Genomic DNA, 18,902 nt, shown 5'->3' on the forward strand with positions numbered 1-18,902 from the left:
ATTTGGGGAAAATTAGCTCGCTTGATTAAAACAGCTCTGTAATAATAATTAAATATATATATGTGGATGCTTATTCAAGAACTATGACTCAGAACATTTATAAGCAAACTGAAAATTTATTTAAAAGCATTACCCTTCCCCCTCCCCATTCGCGGTTTCCACACTTGCGGTTTAACAAATTCACAATTTTTTGGGGGGGAACCCATATTTTATCACATTCCCGCCTCTCTCCAGCCTTCCTCCCGGCATCCCGGGCTTTACCTGGTGGTCTAGCAGGCTTTCGGGGCAGGAGCGATCTTCCTACGCTCCTGCCCCATGTAAATCGCCAATAGGAAATGGCTGCCGCCGTAGTCTCGAGTGACTATGGGAACTCACGGGGGTCATTGGGTCACTCACCAGGCTACTTAAGACACCTGTGTACTAGGCTTTTCCATACCAGCTGTTGCTGTTCTAGAGACAGGTATGTACTGTTTCATTTAGATTTTGGGGAGGTGGGAGGGGGTCAGTGACCACTGAGGGAGTGTGAGGAGGACATAATTTAATCCCTCCAGTCAGTGGTGTACAAGGATGAACAGCGCCCGGGGTGGTGGTGCCCCTCCTCACCATCTTTCCCACCCCCACCCCTCTTCCCCACATATGCCCCCTTCCTTTCCCCATACCTTTCTAACTTCTCCAGCATGAGCAACATGCCCACGTCAATGTTGGTTCACCCTTTGATGTCACTTTCTAGGCGCTGATTCCTGAAGTGACATCAAGGAGAGTAGAGGAGCGGAGGCGGAGAGGAGGAGGGGTGCCTCACCCTTAGCAAGGTGGCACCTGGGGCAGTCTGCCCCCCCGTCCTTACTACATCACTGCCTCCAGTGATCATCTGGTTAATTTGGGTACCTTTAGGGCACTTAAATGCTTTTAAAGCAGGTCTAGCTCAGAATGTCCAAGTTCCATCTAGGACATCTTGGGAAAGGTTTGATTATTACTGCAAGATGTCCAAGTCTAAGCCCACCCAAAGCCCGTGCCCTTTAGTTTTGGACACACAGCAGTTAAAACGCCTCGCAAGACATCCAGAAAGACGGTTTCAAACTTTTTTGGATGTTTTAGCATTTTGAAAATGCCCCTAATTACTTCCTATAACATGACTTTTTAATTTTCTCAGGAGTCTTTCATGAGGTACTGTACTTTGTCAAATGCCTTTTGAAAATCCAGATGCACAATATTGACCGGCTCACCTATATCCACCACTTCTTTTCAGACTCCAGGATAGTAGGTTTGTTCTTGGCCAGCCTTCCCTTCAAGGCAGGCTGCAGAGAAGAGGAGGTAAGGGAATGAGCCAGAAGCAAAACACAGAACAGTCATTCCCTAATCCAGCCCCTCTTCTCCCATTTCACTGGCTCAACAGTTCCACTTTCCTTTTATCTACAAACTAATCCCTGCTGAAAATCCACATAAAGGTATCTGTACAACTTACCCAGATATATTTATGAAGCAACCATCCAGTTCAACATTGACCCCCATAGTTTTTGTATTTGAAAATGAGGTATTTTCTACTCCTTTTTTAAGCATCTTTGGAGAATTTGAGCTTTCGATTCAACTTATTTTGACTAACATGCTGCAGAGCTGCTCAGTATAAAGTACCTTACCTCTCAGCTTTCAACATAAATATATTCTTAATCTCCAATAAAATTATGTGCCTGCTTTGACCAAGGAATACAAATTGCTATGCAATTGAAGTCCAGTGAGAAATCTTAAGTGAAATGAATAATCTCAGCCTTGTCCCCTGCGGGCTGTAATATCACAAAACTGCCATAGATAAATTACCAGAGTGTACCACAATGAATACTGCTTGTTCAGAAGAGGTTCCGGATTGATCTGGAAATGTAGATCTCAACCTCACGTCTGAGCACAGGCCCTCAAGGGCAGTAGAGAGAGTAATTAAGTGACTCTTATTTGGAGCTGAGAGAAACTTGGGGGGGGGGGGGGGAGAAAAAGATAAACAGGCTGTTTCATTGCATTGCTGGAGACTCTTGATTTTTCTAGCTGTACTTTTTTGCCTTTGACCTGCAAAAGTTACATTTTTTTTTACTATGGAATGAATGCTGATTGTATATATAAAAGAAAAAAGGTTGAATGAATAACCACAGGAGTGTACATGGCAAGATGCTTGCCCCATGCCTGAAATGTTTTGACACTGGTGATATTTTCTGGAACTGGACTCATTCCTACTGATGAACAGTCTTAATATCCAGCACTAGCAGAGTCCAGAGTTGAAGCAACTTCCAAGCCCCTCAAGATTTTGATAATTAAACTCAACATTCATGATCATCATACAAACCCCTATAGAAATCCAGGCATACAATTATATATACAGTATTACATTTCTGATATTACAAGTGGTCTGCCCTTTAGCTAGAATTTTTCTCTTTGTTTGTGGATCAATCCAGACTGGTCCTGTCAGTGCATTAGAACACCATTGGCAACTGTCACAGACCGAATGAGAGTAAGAACCAACTAAACTAACAGTCCTCTCATATCGCTGGACAGCAAAAGATTCACCCATTGTTTTACCCCCCTCTGCAATGGTCATTAGTATGTGGCCATTAAAAAAACTGACTGCCTGAGTGCTTGCCACCACCTGCTGGCCTGGGGGCATTGGGCAGTGGCTTTGCGACCAGATGCTCCTGATCCATTGGAATAATGCTGCTTGAAAGGTGGCTCATAAACAGCTTTATTCTTATACCACATCTTGATAACGTGTCCCCCCCACTATGGTAACTTGTAATAAGCTGTGGTAAAAAGGTGGTCTTAGCGTGGTTTTTGTTTTGTATTTTTGTTATTAGTGGCCATGTACTAATGTTTCAAAAAACAAAACGGAAACACACCAGGACACAATTGAATATAAAATACTGAACCCAGTATTAAATAACAGTGATAAAAGGGACCCACGAAATAAGTCATGGGCCAATAACATTGGCTGAACTGCTGAGGAAGAGTGAATGTAGGCTGTGATAGGTGGGAGGGGGTGAGAGGGAAAGAATGTAAATTATGCAGTTAGTTTGGAGTAGGTGAGGATGGTTGCTAGGGAGTGAAGTAGGGAATGATTGGTTGAATGAACAGGATGGCTGAGATTGGCTGTGTGTTGAGCGGGAGTTGTGGAGATGTGAGAGGATTAATTTTGTAGTTATTATTAGTGGGGAGGAGAGGGTGGTTTAGGGTGCGGGTGTGTGTGTGTGGCAATGAGAGGTACAGGAGTCTGGTGGGAATTGGGAATTTTACCCACCCACCCTGTCCCGTACTGACTTATGGGTTTGCAGTTCCACGAGGGATGGTTTGTTTGGTAGGCAGGTTGTGGTTTGCTTCTTTGGGGGTGTTGCATTGTTTGGGAGGGGGGAGGTTTGTCACGGTTTTTGGGCGGAATTTGTTTTCTTACAGGCGGTCAATAATAAGTTGATGGTATTGATACAGTGATTGATGGAGGGCAGCTACTTGTGTGCGATACCGCCACAGGTTTTGGTGAGGCCGGGCGGCACCGCAGGTCTCATGGGGGGGAGATGGAGGAAGGATGGGCGCAATGTGAATAGAAACACAGTACGAATTTGTGGAGGTTGACAGCTAGGTTGTTACCGATTAGCTGTCATGGGACTGGGGTTTGTGATGACCGCTTTGGAAAATTGCAGTTATTAATTCATGGTTGTAATGTTATCATTGTTTGTTACATATAACTGCGGTCAGAATTTTATTTCTCCACAAGAAGTTGTCTCAAATTGTTATTTATAGGAAAAGTATTTATTGGTCATGAGCATTGTGAGCAGTGTGAATGCCAAGTTTATAATCCTAAAGCGAGGAAGAGACCTCAAATGCCCCGGTGTCCAAACAGGTTTTTAAAGACACATATAAACAGGGTCAAGAGTACTAACATGGGTCAGAAAAACCTTGTTTGAAATAAAGTGCTTAGTTTTTGTTTTGTTTTTCAAATCATTTTTCTAACATTCATTTCCATTTCCAACACTTCTCAGCTTGCTTTACTTTGAAAAGATAATTATCAAAAAAGTGTCTTCTTTGTTTTAAAAAGAATTAACGGAGATGCAGCCAGGATGGAGGCCAGTCCATTTCACTTACAGGGCTTCATTGGGAACTTTACTCCATGCTCTGCAATCAACATTTTAAAAGATTTCCACCTTCAAGTAAAAGAAGAAACAGCATCATTATATAAACTCAAAAAACAATGTGACAGCTACAGGCTTCAGCTTAAAAGTACTCACTCACTTGTCCCAATCCTGACTTAAAATTGAGAACAACTGCTCTAAAAAAATGGCGGGTTTTGGAACAAAAGTGCTGATTTGAATTCAACCAATCAGCGTTCGTCAATGTTATTCCACACATCTGCTTGAACAATAAAACAGCAACATGATGGAGATAGCCAATGTTCAGTTTCTTAAAAGGACATTTCAAAAATGCTTTCCATTCAATACAATTGTTTAAAACAAAAGGTTTCAAAGAATTTAATTTACGCCAGCATTCTTTTAAAACAAACGAAAGATAGATTTAGAACAAAAGTACATAAAAAGCCCACAGATAAGAACACGTTTTTGCATGCATCAAGTTATCATCCATAGCATTGTAAACAGAGGGCTCCTTTTACTAAGCTGCGCTAGCGGTTTTAGCGCGTGCTACAATGCTACGCGCGCTAGACGCTAACGCCTCCATAGAGCTGGTGCTAGTTTTTCCACTTAGCGCAGGGGTTAGCGTGCGTTAATCTGCAGCGCGCGCTAAAAACCCTACCGCTGCTTAGTAAAAGGAGCCCAGAGTCTTTGTATTCTCAGCATTTGTGATTCAGACACATTTGCAGTGATGTGAAAAATGTAAAAAAACAAAAAACAATTAAAGACATTCACACAAGAGTTATTATTGAGATGGTACAGTAAAATGATTTTAAGACATGCATATACTCGAACCAAGATTACTCATCAGGAGAATCTTCCAAGCACCAGGACTGGTACAACAACGCAACTGTATGAGGATATGGAAGACATAACATTCTACTAAAATGGTACAACTTTGGTTCTTTCTTTACAGACTGGATAGAAACATTATACAGACAACCCACGGCTCGTATCCTGATTAATAACTCTCTCTCTAATAGATTTTCCCTCCATAGAGGTACCCGTCAAGGCTGTCCCCTTTCACCATTATTATTTGATTTAGCATTGGAACCTCTATTGACAGCTATCAGACAATGTTCCTTATTTAAAGGTATTCCCTCGTCCAATCGAGAGATTAAACTAGCAGCTTACGCTGACGATGTTCTTCTCTTTCTCAAAGATCCTCTTACCTCTTTACCTCATTTTATCCACATCGTCTCTCAATACTCTCAAATATCTGGATATTCTGTTAATTGGGAGAAATCAGAGATTTTTCCGCTAAATGATCACATTTCCTCCTCAGATCTAGCTCATTTTCCTTTTCCATGGTCACAGGGAGCTGTAAAATATTTGGGGATTTTAATACATAAAGACCCATTACTTGCTCAGGATCTCAATATATCTAAAATCAAAAACTTAGTTTCAAGTACTACATCTCGTTGGTCCCCGCTTTATTTGTCCTGGTGGGGTAGAATAGCCTCTATTAAAATGACCTTAGCCCCACAAATTAATTATACTCTATCTATGCTTCCCCTTCTCTGCCATAAATCACTCTTTCATTGGCTTAATATGAAAATTACTGAATTTATTTGGAACAAGAAAAAACCTCGTATTGCTCTCGCCAAGCTGAAGGCCTCTAAGATTAATGGTGGCTTAAATTTACCTGATTTTTATTATTACTACATCGCTTCCTTAGCCAAATACGGAGCTCACTGGATTGTTGACTCATATCCACAGGATAAACCAGCATGGTTTGAATGGAATGCTTTTTATGTGCACCACTACACATCTCTTGCTTCCTAACAGTGTCGATACCTAGACACTTGAGAAAATATTCTTTGTTGAGTGCAACGCAACATGCTTTTCAACTATTAGATGCAGCGGCTGAGATCTCTGTTGCTGAAGGCCCACTTATGTCCCTTTGGAATAATTCTAAAATTCAAAATAAGGGTAGATCCCTTTCATGGAAGAGGTGGCAACGGGCGGGGGTGTGGTTTGTTCATCAATTGATCTTCTCCACTTCATTTATCCCATTTGATACTTTTTGTTCTGTAAACTCACTCCCATCCTCTATATATCCCCAATGGCTTACGCTTACTGAAATACTAGCTAATGTACAAATGCGCCCTGACTTTATGACCTCTCAACAAACTATTCGTCACTGGTCTACTTTGGCTTTACTAAAAGGTAGGGCGATATCTCTTTTTTATAGCATCTTAAGAGATCACACCTTCACCTTTACACCTCAATCCATGAACCATTGGGGCTCTATCCTAAAGACCACACTTTCTGAAATAGATTGGGAACTCTTCTGGTCATCTACAAATCGTCCTCTATTATCCTCAAGAGTTTCGCAATCAATGTTCTTTGTTATGTGGAATGTAGTATGGACTCCATTTCGAATGTGGAAAGCGAAACTGAAACAAGACCCTACCTGTTGGAACTGTTTGAAAGAGCCTGGAACTCTTGATCACATGCTTCTTCACTGCACTATGGTTCTTTCCTTTTGGATTCGTATCTGGGACACCATAAAATCTATTACCAAATGTTCAGAAACTATTTCCATAGACATTATAATCCTTCGTTCTCAACACCCTTGTTTCGCACTATCAAACTGTCCTCCTAAACTTATTGACACCATGATTGTGACAGCTCTTATGCACATTTTGAAAAATTGGAAGTCACCCACACTACTAGACTACACCTTTTGGTGGAACTCCTTGAGCATGTACCACAAATTCGAATCATATGCATATGAAAAGAACACGATATCTCGTTTATCTACAAATTTGGTGCGAAATAAATCACCTTGGTCATTCTTAGATTCATATGTTCATTCTGCCTTATAGACACTTCTGCCTCTCTCTCTTTCTCTCTCTCTTTCTTTATCTCTTTTTTTTTTCTTTTTTATTTCAATTCATCTTCTCTGCTTTTCTACCCTTTCTATTTCTTTTCTTAGCAGTTTCAAATACTCTGAATTCTTCTTAATAATCTACTATATGCAAATAACAGCAATTATGGTTTCTGTTGTTTCTACATCACTATTTTTTATTCAATTTTTATGTATTTGAACTGCTTTCTGTATATTACTTATAATATTCAATAAAATTAATGAACAGGAAGACATAACATTCGACACGCGCACCACTGCACTCCTGCTATACTTCACTCAAAATCAAATCCATCAATTAAATAACCATCCAACAAACATATTGGCAATAACTTGGCCGCATAGGAGGGGCCTTAGGCACCCGGGCCAATCATAGACTTAGACCCCTTTCCCGGTGCATCCTGGGATACACTGGGAGGGATCTTAGGCATCTGTGCCATTCAGGATGCATCGGGAAGGAGAAGGCCTGCCATTACAAAGAGGCGGGCCTGCCGGCCGGAAGGTGTAGGCATCACTCCAGCCAGCCTTACTACAAAAGGTATGGAGGGGATCAGGAGGTTGGGGCTTGGAGGTTCAGGAGTATCGGCAGTTGGGGCAAGTCATGGGTTCGGGGGGGGGGGAGGGGGCTGTAGACAGAAGAGAGTGAGCATCCCTCATGCCTATCATGGTTGGACGGGGGGTGCTTTGTGGTTTCCAGCAGAAGGCAGTGGGTATCTCTCCTGCCAATGTTTGGGGGGACTCCCTTACAGCAGGCACTCAGTTGATCACAGCAGAGGTATCCCTCCCCACCCTCAGCTGAGCCGGCAGGACTCCCTGAAGCTGCGGCTTCAAGGAGCACTGCCAGCTCAGCTGGTCAGGGATAACTTCCCCTGCCGTGATCACCTTATGGCTGCTGCGGGCCTGACTTTAGGATCCTGTGGTGGCATAGATAGATGGCTGAAATGTAGGGCAAGGTTTTCCAGGCCTACATTTCAGCTGCCCATCTTACTGTGAATCATGTCTAAGTAGCCATTTTAGCCCGCCTAATGCCACTTCTGGCATTGGCCATGCCTACTTTAGTGTTCCGCAGCCTAAAGTGGCAACCTAGCCACGATGCCAGTTGCCTTTAATTTAGGTGTTAGTGGGCATTTTAACACTGCCATTTCTGACTCTGTTTTTCAATTAACTATGGCATCGGCAAGACGCCTAAGTTTAGGCGCTAGTTATAGAATTTCTGTTAGTGCATGCTAATGAATTAGTATGTTAAGGGCCATGCAGCCCATAGGTAACATAATGAGCTGAACAGCAGTTAGCACATTAAATCCATTAGCATGCCTTAGTAAAAGAAACCCCAAATGTGCTCCTTGCTGAGCAATAACAAACCAAGAGTCTCATAATCAAAAATACATCTAAAATCCCACCTAAATTGGCACTTGAACGACCCAAAAGACAGGTTGTCTAAGTGCCGATAATCAAAATGGGTTTTAGACGTATCTAGAGGCATCGTAGGCCTTTTGACTGCCGCTGTGCATCCAGAGTGAAAAGTGGCGTTTTTCGAGGAGTGGTTAGGGCAGGAGGTGGACGACACGTGGGCCAAACAAACTTAGTCGTCCTGCAACGATAATCAAAAATTTGACGAGACTGCCTAGATGGAACGTATACGTTGTGATTTAGGCAATCTAAAACTAGGTATAAGTGCCCAGAAGGTATCCAAAGTGACCAGAAAAAGACTGCAGGGACAAAGTACAGACCCCCAAACACTCTCCCAGTGATCACTGACCCCCCCCCCCCCAACACCGCCATAAAAATCAAAATAAAAAATACATACCTGCCTCCAGAATATCAGCACCAGGCATAGGAAAGTCTAGTAGAGCTGAACAGAGGTGGCTTAAGTAGTCTGAGGGGTGAGCTAGTGAACCATAGAAAGGAGGACCCAGACCCATATGCCACTCTAACCACTGCATTCATGGTGAAAAATGTGAACCCACCAAACATCCCCTCAAACCCTACTGTACTGCCATATAGGTGCCACCTGCAGCAATAATGGCTATTAGACAGGTGGGTATAGTAGGTTTTGGGGGACTCACCATGACCTGCAAGGGAGTTGTGGTGAGATGTTTATGTGGCACCCTTTTTGTGAAGTTCACAGCAGTGCCCTGTATGGTGCCCCACTACTCTGTTGCCATGTCTGGGTGGCCAGTCCATCACTTTGCTGACCTCTTCCACATCCCCAAAAATCTTTTGGACTTGGACGATTTTTGGGACGCGAATGCAGTATAAAGATAGACGACTTGGCGGCCTGGACAATCAGACGACTGGACGTGTAATTAGACGATTCTCGAAAAAAAATATTTTGGATGTATTTTTCGAGAATGGACTTTAGACGCTGCCAACTTTGGGTGACTTAGATGTTTTTATATATTATGCCGTTCCACATAAATACAGTACAGTCATAAAACCAGTCTTTTACTGCCATAACCGTGTGTCGTCTTAGTTTGTTTCATTAAAATATTGCCTCACCCGCCAACATCCCATACACTGCCACAGAGAAAAGTGAGGGATGGGAGAATTACATTTTAAAGCTCAACTTTATCATTTCAGTATTGATAAATTATAGAAAGTATGCACTACTTAGTACAGCCCGGCTCTAACATGAATCTCATCAGCTGCCTTATTTTCAGGTTCACAGCTTACAGAAATCTAGAAATAACCAGTTTTAGACACTTGGAGGGACATTTTTTTCATGTGTTTTCTATTCCACCTTTACCTAGTCAGTTCAAGGTCAGATTACGTTACAAGAGGTTGGGTCAGTTACCCAAGAAGTTACAATAGACAATTTAACACAGACATTCAATGGAGTTGCTAGTACAGGTAGATCAGTCCAGTTATTAATACAGGCACAACAACATTTTTAAGAACCCTGATGGCAGGGGGGCCTCAAAAGCAGGATATCCTGACACCAAGCCCCCCCAACACCAAACTCCCCCCTTCCGGTCCTGTAACCACTCTCAGCACCCCAAAACAAAATCCTGGTGGTCTAGTGGTCTGGGGTCGGGTCAGACTTCCCCCCTAAGCTCAAGGACTCTCCACCCCAGACACCACCCCACCCCAATTACCTTTTGTGGAAGGATGTCCACTCCCTCCTACCTGAAGGGCCACTTCTTTAAAATGGCAGACCTTCCCCCTCCCAGTGTATCCTGGGATGCCCTGGGAGGGGGTTAATGCTCCAAATGGCTCAAGCATCTAAGGCCCCTCCCAATGCATCCCAGGATGCACCAGGAGGGGGAAGGGTTGCTATTTTAAAGAGTGGGCATCCCTCCTGCATGATTTTCCACAAATGTTACTTGGGATTGGGCAGTGACGGGGATGGAGGGTCCTTAAGCTGGGGAGGGGGGTCCCTGAACCAACCAGACAACCAGGATTTGATTTTGAAGTGGTGAGCGTGGTCGTGGTATCAGAAGGAGGGGACTTGGTGTCAGGGGGTCCCAGATTTGGGGGCCCCCTGCCATCAGGGCTGCAGGGATTTTTTAAATGCCTGTGTTGCGTGTGCCGGTAATTAGCGAGTGGAAATGGGGATCTCTTTTGTGCCTTGCTAGGGGGGTTTCAGAAGGGGGACTCACGGGGGAAGGTGGAAAGAGGGCAGGGGTGCAACCTACCCTCGCTGCCATTATCATCTTACCCCCCTGCAGTAAGATCCGTGAGGTCCGCAGGATCGGTGTAGACCCCAAACCAAGACTGCTCTCTTTTTAAGGCCCTGCGCTTCTAGTTCTGTGGGGTCTGCGAGATTCTCTTTTTAATTTCTACCTTTGCTGGATCTTAACCGCACACCCGGGTCCACAGAGATCCTCATTTTAATTCCCTTGGACCTCACCTATCCTGCTTAGCCCGAGGTAAGCAGATTTTTAAGGCGTGCAGTTATGATCTGTGAGGTCCACGAGGTCCTCGTTTTACCCAGTCCCCCAACTAACCCTTATGCCTGCAGGTGTCACCTATATGTTTTTTGTGGGTTTTGGTGGGCTCACACTTTCCACGACATGTGTACTAGTTAGAGTGGGGTACAGGCCTGGGTCCCCTTCTCTATAGTCCACTGCACTGACCACCAGGCTACTCCAGAGACTGCTGGATGCTCTACTAAGACCAGCCATAACATCTGGAGCTATTAAACAAGCAGGTATGTACTGTTTCATTTACGTCTTTGGGGGATGGGAGGGGGGGGTCAGGGTGTCATGCATATATCTCTTCAGTAGTCATCTAGTTAGTTTGGGCACCTTTTTGCCACTAATTTGTTATTAAAACAGATCTAGCCCCAAATGTCCAAAATGTACCCTGGACGTATTCATAAAAGTTTAATTAGGGCTAAGTTTAATTAGGGCTAAAAAACAAACAAACACAACATCTAAGTCATAAGCCTGCCCTAGTCCCGCCCACACCACACCTCTAACATGCCTCCTTGATGAACTGCAGCTCAACAGCATTGAAATCTTTCTAGACATATTTTGAAAATAGTGAATTGGAAGTGTTTGGCAAGAAAAATGTCTATTTGCCCCTTTATGCCACTTTTTGGGCATTTTTCTTTTTTGATAATGCATATATTATAAAAACAGCCAGGATTTCTTGTATTCTTCATGAGTATGCTCCTCCCACCTACATTCCCATGGCTGGTTATTGTGCTTTTTTTCATTTGGATGGTTATTTTTCAAAAATGGTTCAGAAACACTGATACACTGAGGGCAAACACATCTAGGAAATGACCATTTGGGGGGGGGAGGGGGAAGAGACATCTTCTGTTTTTAAAATGGCTATTTTCTTTACTGAATATTTGACCATTTTCCCAGAAACATTGGACGTTACACTTCATATTAAAAATGCCCCTCTGCATCTCCTATTGCCCCAGTTACCTATTCGTGGCATTATTTATTTAAAAAACCCCAAATCCAAACATCAGCACAGAAAACCGTATTTAAAGCATAAACTGTAACGTTAACAGGAGAGAAATGCACATTATACAGTAGTACATCCTGAAGAACAATACGCTTTGGGCTCCTTTTACGAAGCCGCGTTAGCGGTTTAACGCGCGTAGTAGCGCACGCTAATTTGCTGGCCGCGTTAGCCGCTACCGCCTCCTCTTGAGCAGGCGGTAGTTTTTCGGCTAGCGTGGGGGTTAGCGCGTGCTAAAAAGCTGCGTGAGATAAACCCGCTAACGCGGCTTCATAAAAGGAGCCCTATATTTTGCAAACAAGAAAATCAAAACTTTTAACATTTCAGTCTACTTATATACCATGGATTTCTGCTAATATAAAAAAAGCAAGCGGTAGCCTCAGAGAATGCTACACGAATAATCTCCCTGCTTGCCAGGTCACTGCGGTATGATAGCAATGATTGATTTGACTATGGGAAAAAAAAAAAAAAATCATTGCACTACTTAAGCTGTTGAATCTCTTTGAAGGAAAATATTTACAGCTAAATATTGAGCTTGGACCGAAAAAAAAGGGAAGATCAATAAAAGAATAAAATTAAAAATATGGTTTACAGTAACCTTATTTAGTGCAAATCTGAGTTTTGCAGTTTGCATTCAATAATATTTTAAAGAGGTAAATATGTTTGCCTTGATCTCTTCCTTTTTACTTTCTTATTTTAATTGGTCTGGGACATTTCTTGCTCTTGTTTCTATACTTTTGTATGCCTGTATGTTTGTATTTTCCCAGCAGTTCCCGTTTTTAAGAAAAGTATTTTAAAAGCATCTTGCTTCCACCTTGGCATTAAAAGTTTTGTTGTACATTTTACAAATTAGATCGTTGAGTAGAAAACTGTCTTATATTTTAAAATGTTTCTTATATTTCATTTAAACACTCTTTAACTATGAGCAAAGTAAACATTCTTAACTGTGTACAAACTCAATAATCGGCACATTGGGTTAAGATTCATATATGAGCTGTTCCTAAAGGTCTATTTTATTTTGAAAGAAGCTTACGATACAATGTTAAAGTGATATTAACTTATAAAGGATTCGTTTTCGATATATTTTACAGCTAACCAGATTCCAGCATTTATCACTTCACAAACGTTATTACGGTCAAAGAGCAGCGGAGGGATTTCAACCGAAGTATCCTAAAAATTCAAAATCCTAATTTCATATCCAGGGAAGGGTGGGAGGGGGTTATTTATGTTTAAAATTGATTTTTGAATATTCAGGTAGGAAGATATCAATATTCAGAATAGGGTAAGGTTTTATGATAATATATGTTTTTGTGTTTATTGAATGATTATTGGATGGGTGGGAGAAAATGGTTGATTATGAATGTGTGAAAGTTTAATGTGCTTTTGTCGTATCATTATATGTTGCATTTGTTGTATTGCACTGTTGAAGTTTTGAAAATTAATAAAGAATTATTAAAAAAAAAAACCACAAAATCCCAATTTCTTAACGCCTAAAATCATGCTTGATTAATGCGTTTTGAAATTGTGTCCCAATATTTTTTCTATGTGTTCGAGGATTAAATGATACCTTTTTTATTTTTGTATAATCGAACAAGAAAGTGAGCCCATCAAAGCAATTGCAAAAATGTCTGTCAGACCTTGTGGCACTGCTACCTCCTGTATATGTCTAACCCGACTCATGTAAAGACTTGAACAAAAACTACCTGATTAGTTTACAAAAGAAACTAGGTGCTATTTATACACGAACAATTGTAAATTAAAAGGCCGCTATCCTTAAATAATATAGGGTGTTATTTTTGACCCGGGATAAAACTTTGAATTGTTCTGTGTCTCTGTGAATGTTTTCAGCGTTCACGGGAAATCGTCGTGTCATTCTAATTAAGGTTGAAAGTCCCGGGGTCCCTGTGGAAGCATTTCTCACGTGCACCTGGCCACCAAATAAATTCACTGTGACGTGAATATCGTCGCGCCAACCAAGACGAAGAGCGCAGACCAAGTCGTTGCATTGCCTTCGTTCCTCCACTAAATGGCGCTGCGAGCACTTCGCGGGAAACTCCAGCCTTGGGAGGCCGGATTTTCTGCCCTCCGGATCGTTTTCTGGCTGCCCTCTCGTCCTCTTTTCTTCAAAGGTCGCTCTTGTGAACTCTTCTGCTAGCATAGCTGCTATCAAATGGACTTCCACCGTTAAATGAGTTGTAATCGTAAGATCTGAAGTCAGCGCCACAAAACGGAGCTTAATAACAAGGAGCGGGTTACTCTGTCGACCAATGGAATGAGTTCAGAGGAACAGGAGGGAGCCAGAGGCAACACGACCCGAGCCCGACAGCTTCCGCACTGCACGTGACGCGGAGGGAGACCCAGGACTCATTTCACTGAGCTGCTGTGCTGCAGCGGTTGATTTGGTTTCAAATATAGTACATCTTTCTGTTTGCTTGATTGGCAAAAGCTGTTTCCGAAGATACGCATCCTGATATCTCTTCAGGCATATAACTTGAAAAAGCAGTCTAACATGCAATTATTTAATAGGAAGTTAATCGTTTTTTGCTTTCATTACACCCACAAAGCGCCGCCCCCCCCCTCCCCCCATCCCTACCCGTGATGTAAATAGTTCCGTGTTGCTAATTTTCAGGCAACTTTTGGTGAACTTTACGGTGTTATGTAGTTGACATAACAGTTTTTACAGAAAAAAAAGAACGGGTGCCTAGTTGATAGCCAAGTCATTTGTTAAGCTACATTAATTATATTGCTTTACAAAAGGTCGTATTCCATTCCCGGGTGAACATATGCACGTCTTTAAAAAGTGCAACTCACAGAAAAGCATTGAGAGGCAGGGTCTGGCGAAAGAGCTTCAATGTGTCAGCATTTAATTAGAAACTGATTTCTTGATGAGCAAAGGAGATACCGTTTCGCTTTAAAAAAACAAATTCCAGTGTTTGCAGCAGCATCTGCGAATTTCGCAGAAGGGGGGGGGGAGGGCACACAGGTAATCCATACAGGGAGGGGAGAACTCACTTAATACATCTGGCCCTTCACTGCAGATTACTTTACTTTGATCTAACTTAGATGTTAAGCAAATGGTTTAGACTGGAACGGATCTGGGTGTCATCGTACACAATACGATGAAACCTTCCGCCCAATGTGTGGCGGCGGCCAAAAAAACAAACAGGATGCTAGGAATTATTAAAAAAGGGATGGTTAACAAGACTAATAATGTTATAATGCCCCTGCGGTACTCCATGGTGCAACCTCATTGAAGTATTGTGTTCTATTCTGGTCTCCTTATCTCAAGAAATATACAGTACTCCACCGATATTCGCGGGAGTTCCATTCCAGGAACCCCCCGCGAATCTTTAAAAATCGTGAATACGGTTTTTCATGGGGGGAGACTGAAGAGGACAGCGAGAGAGCAGCCGGAGCGCCGCGAGTGCAGGAAATCACTCGTGGTATGCTCCAACCGCCTCCTCCTTCATTAAGTCAGGCCTTATCCAATCAGGAGCTGCGTGTCAAAGGAAGAGGCGGTCGGAGCATACCGCAAGTGATTTCCTGCACTCGCGGCACTCCGACTGTTCTCTGCTGCCTTTCCCGCTGCCCTCTCCTTGTTGGCGATTCGCAGTCGGAAAATACTGTGAATGACCAGGGCTGCAAACTACCAACCACGAACAACCGGGGGAACACTGTATAGTGGCACTAGAAAAGGTTCAAAGAAGAGCAACCAAGATGGTAAAGGGGATGGAATTCCTCTCGTATGAGGAAAGACTAAAACGGGTGGAAAAGAGACAGCTAAGGGGAGATATGATTGAAGTCTACAAAATCCTGAGTGGAGTAGAACAGGTACAAGTGGATCAGTTTTTCACTCTGTCAAAAATTACAAAGACTAGGGGACACTCAATGAAGTTACAGGGAAATACTTTTAAAACCAATAGGAGGAACAATTTTTTCACTCAGAGAATAGTTAAGCTCTGGAACGCGTTGCCAGAGGATTTAGTAAGAGCGGATAGCGTAGCTGGTTTTTAAAAAAGGTTTGGACAAGTTCCTGGAGGAAAAGTCCATAGTCTGTTATAAAAAAAAACATGGGGGAAGTCACTGCTTGCCCTGGATCGGTAGCATGAAATATTGCTACTCCCTGGGTTTTGACCAGGTACTATTGACCTGGATTGGCCACCGTGAGAACGGGCTACTGGACTTGATGGACCATTGCTCTGACCCAGTAAGGCTATTCTTATGTCCTGAACTTCTGTAAATGTTCAAAGGTTTATTAACAACTAACAAACCAACCAACCAACCAACCGGGTATGATGGGTTGCTGAAAAGTTCTCAGCCCAACTAAGAAGAGAATGATGTGGAGCCTTGAAACTTAAGTTATATCACACACCTCTTGACACTTTTCATTTCAGTCCCTACATCTAGTAAATAGCCATTGTGACATCACCACTGAGGCTGGCTCTTAATGAGGCATTATGACATCACAATACGAGGGTCGCTGAAAAGTTCTCAGCCGTACTAAGAAGAGAATGATGTGGAGCCATGAAACTTACAAGTTATTCCACACTTTTCGTTTCACTTCATATCATTAAAATGAAAAGTGTGGAATAACTTGAAGTTTCATGCCTCCACATCATTCGATTCTTGGTTGGCTGAGAAATTTTCAGCAACTCCTTGTAAAAGCCTATAGTGTAAATGTTATATTAGAACACTCTCTCTGTGTACAAATCTTTCTAATGGCAGTAGCTCTGAATGAAACACCTAATGGAAATGGGCCACTGAGAAGTTAATACAGCCTGTCATAAAGCTTTTTAAACAGATCAGAATAAATGGCTTTTTAGAATAGGTATGTTAGATATTATTTTGCCCACAGTTCTGTGATACATAAAGCAAGTCAGGACTCTGAGCCATCCCAGAGGGGTTGTCATTATTACCCCAATTTAAATAAAGACACAAGAAGAAATGTGTTCCCTTTCGGCCTGCCACTGGGTTCCCGTTCAGTTGGGAACTATAGTAGTTTTTAGGTCACTATTACTAGTAGCACTCTTCAGCCAGAGTACTCAAATTGCATGCATAAATTTCTGGTGCACAGGCAACCTGAAGTAAATAACACCATTGCCCTATGTCTGTATGGGGGTGGGGGGAAATGGGGGGTAGAAACTCTCCATCTTCAGGACACCTCAGAGCCCCCAACTGGCCCAAGAAATCCTTCGTTGAGGGATAAATTTTGCTGAAGATCGGTGTCCATATAACCAAACTCCCATAAGAACATAAGAATAACCTTACTGGGTCAGACCAATGGTCCCTCAAGCCCAGTAGCCCACTCATGGTGGCCAATCCAGGTCACTAGTACCTGGCCAAAACCCAAAAAGTAGCAATATTCCATGCTACCAATCCAGGGCAAGCAGTGGCTTCCCCATGTCTTTCTCAATAACAGACTATGGACTTTTCCTCCAGGAACTTGTCCAAACCTTTCTTAAAACCAGTTACGCTATCCGCTCTTATTGGGTTTTTTATATCACAAAGACCTAGATTCACTAAACTCACTGATCTGGGTGATCCATGGTCGAGTAATGCCAGGCGACCAATTCACTACAGAGTCCACTTGCAAATGAAGTGATCGGACGCACACCCCACAGCGACCCCAAAGATCACTGCAGAGCGATCCAGACACATGCGCAGACTATCCTCTCTGCCTGTAGATGTGATCCGCGCATGTGCCTGCTCTCCGCACAAGCTTGAGGTCAAAACGAAAAGGGGAGAGTGGCTGCACTCGCTGGCCCCACGAGAATCATTCCAGTGGAACAGAACACACTTTGCAGAAGACGCCGTAGTGCAGCCCCACTTTAAACCCACGGGCTAAAACCATGGGCTCGCAGAGAGGCAGGGTGCTTTTTGAACAAGGGAGATGTTTTATTTTGATGGTTTATTTTTGATACTGGGATTTTAGGGTTGCAAGGCTAGGATTTCAGGGCGGCAGAGAGCAGGACAGTTGGCAAGGATGTGAGTGACTGGTCCTCAGCAGTTGCTTCTTTTTGGATCGGCAAGCTGAATCAGTGTTCCTTCTTCTGTTTAGTGAATCGCTGCCTTCCTACTTATGCAGGCAATTTCCCCTCATATGCATGTGCAGATCAGATCGGAGATTGATCACACCACTGTTTTGTGAATCGGATCAGGGAACAATCGGGTCAGGAAACAATCGCAAAGCTATTGGTACACGAACGGTAAATATAGTGAATCTAGGCCAAAGTTCACCTTATTTTCCAAGTATAGTTTAGTCTCCTAATACCCCCCTTTTATATTGTCCATACTGTAGAGATGTTGCTGTCCTTTTAACCTACCATAATCACTTACCAATTTGTTCTTTCCAAGCTTAAATACTCTTAATTAAATTAAGCTTTCCAAACTTGTCAACGTTTCTTTGGTATAGATCCGTATTCCACGTCCTGATGGATTATACCACCTCCCTGCCTGCAAACTCTCTATATCATGAGTTTCTTTTACAATTACAATACCTATTGTTGATGTTTATGAGTCCTTTCTTCTGTCTTGCAAAGCTCTTCTCTCTTTTATTTCTCTAATCACGTCGGCAGGTGGCCCTTTCACACTTTATTGTTCTTGCATGGAATCGCATCACTCAATTAAGGCAACTGGAGAGAGGAGGGTGAAATATAGAAGGTCACTAAAGCAAGGAAACCCTTGAATCCTCTCCATCCACATAGAGGAGTTCTGTGGCTGGCTGCTGTCTGTATGCACTTCCAACCTTGCTTTTGCCATGTGAGAAGAAGTCAAAATTCAGCTTTTTTTTTTTTTTTTTTTTTGTATTTAAGATTCTCAGCTGCAAAAATATGAAGCTACAACTACTCTTGACTAATACATTATGAAGCAAATCGTTACCATAAATGTCTCCCTCTGGCTCTTCTCTGTGACCGAACCTGCCTGGTCTTTATTCTGATGCTGCTTTTTAATAGGTTCAATCT

Source organism: Geotrypetes seraphini, chromosome 4 (assembly GCF_902459505.1).
Source record: "Geotrypetes seraphini chromosome 4, aGeoSer1.1, whole genome shotgun sequence".
Classification (NCBI taxonomy): Eukaryota; Metazoa; Chordata; class Amphibia; order Gymnophiona; family Dermophiidae; genus Geotrypetes; species Geotrypetes seraphini.